Consider the following 4,455-nt stretch of genomic DNA (forward strand, 5'->3'; position numbering starts at 1 on the left):
AGACTTCATTGATAACGTCATAAGAACTATATTGAACATCAACTGAATAGTTGAAAAATGTTATGCTTTGGGGAAATTTCACGCAATATTTTCTAAATTTGATATCTAATTTCTTTTATGTTTCAAAGTCAACTTTTTATTTAACTTTCAAACCTTTCTATAAATACCTCAAAAACTTCAGGATTCTAGGTACCATGTCTACTGGAACCATTGAGTTAGATGAAACCATATGACTGATGAAAGACTAGATAGAAAGTCTTGCAATGACGTTAAGCCATTTTTGTCCTAGAGGCCATGGGAAACCCTGGCAAGATTTCAGCAGAGGAGGAACTTTTCAGAATTGTACTTTAGAAACATTATTCTGGCTGTGGTGTGCAGAATGTGTTGAAGGGGTGTTAAAAGAATGTGTCACAGTAGGGATTGAAAGGAGGGATGTTAGAGACTTGTTGCAAATTTGCAGGGGAGAGTTGATTGGACCCTGGACTAGTGCAAAGTTATGACAAAGGGTAGAATTATAACTCTGTAGGATAGTGTTAAGATGAGGTACTAGTGATTTAGACTGAAATCTTTGGTCCTTGGAAAAAGTTATTATCTGACACTTTGGTGATGTTATTCATTAGACCTGGTAAAGCTTGTGAATTTATACTCCAAGTCAGAATGAGATGAATAAAAAAAGTTGATTGAAAAACAGTTTGCAGGCCTTTGGTCAATGGACCCACTGGCCCATTTGAACATGTATGTAGGCAGACTGTTGCCTTTAGGACTTCAAAAGTGAGTTGTTGACCTAGTGGAGACTTGGATCAGATGTTCCCCATCTTCCTCAAATGATAAATGTTTACCAAGAAGTAAATACTCTTTGTTTCCCCTTTTCTGTTGTAAAATGTAACAAAACAGACAATGTCTGCTTTCCAATTTGGTGCTATAATGCATCATTCATAACAGCAACTCCCAGGCAATGTAGCTGCAGTTCATGAAGCTCTCTCACCTGTGTTCTGTGTTAATGCTCCCTGCTCATCTGTGTGACCCTGCCAGGAGTCCTTTTGTCTTTGTGGCTGGTGAAAAACAGCTGCCTTTTTTTTTTTTTAATCAAATCTATCTGGAATTCAAGAGTCGAGAGAGAACTTGTGTACCTTACTTTTTACTTTGAATAAATGGATGTTAGTTACAAAGAATGACGATATATGCCACCCTAAATTTGCTACTTTGGCATAAGGTTTACTCTGGGCCAAAGGATTATTCTGGACATTAAACAAACAAACAAACAAACAAACAAACAAGAAGAACAGCAGATGCAAGAAGGGCATTTCAATCTCCTCTTTTATACCAGAAAGCTGGAGATAAAAACTCCTATATGAAAGATGTGCTCCTTGAACAGCAGAAATAAACATTCTTTTACAGAGTCAAAGCTGTGAGAATTCTGTATGAACAGATCATGTTAAACTAATTACTATCTTCTTTTAGCCTCTCCATAAATTTTAGTACTTTTTCACGTTTGCCTCTTTTTGTTCAACCTGATATAAAGTATGTAGGTTTTGCCATTTCTTTGGGTCTTCTTTTTGGTATGAGACTCTTGTGTCACATAAAATTTATACAAATTTGTATGCTTTTCTCTTGTTAATCTGTTTTCAGTTCAGTCGCTCAGTCATGTCTGACTCTTTGTGACCCCATGAATCACAGTACGCCAGGCCTCCCTGTCCATCACCAACTCCCGGAGTTCACTCAGATTCATGTCCATTGAGTTCGTGATGCCATCCAGCCATCTCATCCTCTGTCGTCCCCTTCTCCTCCTGCCCACAATCCCTCCCAGAATCAGAGTCTTTTCCAATGAGTCAACTCTTCCCATGAGGTGGCCAAAACACTGGAGTTTCAGCTTTAGCATCATTCCTTCCAAAGAAATCCCAGGGCTGATCTCCTTCAGAATGGACTGGTTGGATCTCCTTGCAGTCCAAGGGACTCTCAAGAGTCTTCTCCAACACCACAGTTCAAAAGCATCAATTCTTCAGCACTCATCCTTCTTCACAGTCCAACTGTCACATCCATACATGACTACTGGAAAAACCATAGCCTTGACTAGACGGACCTTAGTCGGCAAAGTAATGTCTCTGCTTTTGAATATGCTATCTAGGTTGGTCATAACTTTTCTTCCAAGGAGTAAGCGTCTTTTAATTTCTTGGCTGCAATCACCATCTGCAGTGATTTTGGAGCCCCCCAAAATAAAGTCTGACACTGTTTCCACTGTTTCCCCATCTATTTCCCAAGAAGTGATGGGGCTGGATGCCACGATCTTCGTTTTCTGAATGTTGAGCTTTAAGCCAACTTTTTCACTCTCCTCTCTCACTTTCATCAAGAGGCTTTTTAGTTTGTCTTCACTTTCTGCTGTAAGGTTGGTGTCATCTGCATATCTGGGGTTATTGATATTTCTCCCAGCAATCTTGATTCCAGCTTGTGTTTCTTCCAGTCAGATTAATTCTCAGGCCCAGCTTTAAAACTGTAAGTATGAAGAAGTAAAAATTTGCCTCTCCTATAGTTACACACCATGTCTGCATTTTTTATTTTCAATTTGTCAGGGAATAACAATTTCTATGATGTAAATAATGATATAACTGCTTGAGACTCAGAAAATTGTAAGCAAAACTCATTTTAAAATGTATTTTTTGAGTGCACAGCCCTCTGTTGTAAATGATATCAGTTACAAAATAATTTCATATCTTGCTCCCTGCACTATCAATGATTATGATTTTTGGGGAAAGATAGAATTGGACATAAAACAAAAAGATCAATAAATATTTTATTAAAAACCTTGACACTGAAAAACTTTTGAGGTCTGGAAGAAAGAAATGTGATAGCATTTATTTATTATGACAATACTTTGTATGTGATTAACCAAAATGGTAAATTTTAAACCATCTCTTAATTATATTTGATTTTTAGAGGTTATAGGAAAATGGGTATGATACACACACATATGAAGTGTTTTCAAACAAATATACAAACCTTTTCAACAAACAAAAATAAGGAAAAAAAATCTTTGTGGTTAGTATACACATTGGACTTAACCTCCTGGTGCTCCTACGTGGGAAGGTGATTTACAGAAATTGAAACGGTTGCTCTGTGAACTTCAGTTTTGTCATTTGTAAAACAGAAGCAACGTGTCTTTTTTTTTTTTTTTTTTTGAGGAGAGTGATCATTTTATTGAAAGGCAATATGAAATGAAGAAACAAGTTGCAAACACGTAGATGATGGAGGATATATATTTGAAAGAACATGTTGATCCTATTTAATAATTTAAGTGCTAGGGCAAGGAGTGGGGTTTCCTAAGTGACTCAGATGGTAAAGAATCTGCCTACAATGTGGGAGATACAGGTTCAATCCCTGGGTCAGGAAGATCCCCTGGAGAAGGGAATGGCTACCCACTCCAGTTTTCTTGCCTGAAGAATTCCATGGACAGAAGAGCCTGGTAGGCTACAGTCCATGGGGTTGCAAAGAGTCAGATTGTGACTGAGTGGCTGACACTAGGATATAATCAAGAAGAAAAACTTAGGGCAAAATTACACCGAGCCTTAGTTGAATTCATTTTCCCCAAGATTCTTTTCAGGTGTCCCTGGTAGCTCAGCTGGTAAAGAATCTACCTGCAATGCAGGAAACCTGGGTTCGATCCCCAGGTTGGGAAGATCCCCTGGATTCTTGGCTGGAGAATTCCATGGACAGAGGAGACTGATGGCCAACAGTCCATGAGGTCACAATGAGTTGGAAATAAATGAGCAACTAAGAACAGCACACACAGATTCTTTTCAGTTGCATATGTTCACTGCTCACTGTCCCCACTTTCTCTTCAGTCAGTTCAGTTTAGTTGCCCAGTCGTGTCCCATTCTTTGTGACCCCATGAATTGCAGCACGCCAGGCCTCCCTGTCCATCACCAACTCCCGGAGTTCACTCAAACTCATGTCCATTGAGTTGGTGATGCCATCCAGCCATCTCATCCTCTGTCATCCCCTTCTCCTCCTGCCCCCAATCCCTCCCAGCATCAGAATCTTTTTCCAATGAGTCAACTCTTCCCATGAGGTGGCCAAAGTACTGGAGTTTCACCTTTGGCATCATTCCTTCCAAAGAACACCCAGGGCTGATCTCCTTTAGAATGGACTGGTTGGATCTCCTTGCAGTCCAAGGGAATCTCAGAGTCTTCTCCCACACCACAGTTCAAAAGTGTCAATTCTTTGGTGCTCAGCTTTCTTCACAGTTCAGCTCTCACATCCGTACATGATTATTGGAAAATCCATAGCCTTGACTAGACAGACCTTTGTTGGCAAATTAATGTCTCTGCTTTTTAATATGCTGTCTAGTTAGTTGGCTTCTAATACTCATTGCCTTGCCTCTTTCACAGAGGTGAAACTGTCTTAATATTCCTTTTAACTCTGTGATTTAAAATGTAATCCCTGTGATCCTGTGATACACTA

This window comes from Oryx dammah, unplaced genomic scaffold, assembly GCF_014754425.2.
Source record: "Oryx dammah isolate SB20612 unplaced genomic scaffold, SCBI_Odam_1.1 HiC_scaffold_14, whole genome shotgun sequence".
Lineage (NCBI taxonomy): Eukaryota > Metazoa > Chordata > Mammalia > Artiodactyla > Bovidae > Oryx > Oryx dammah.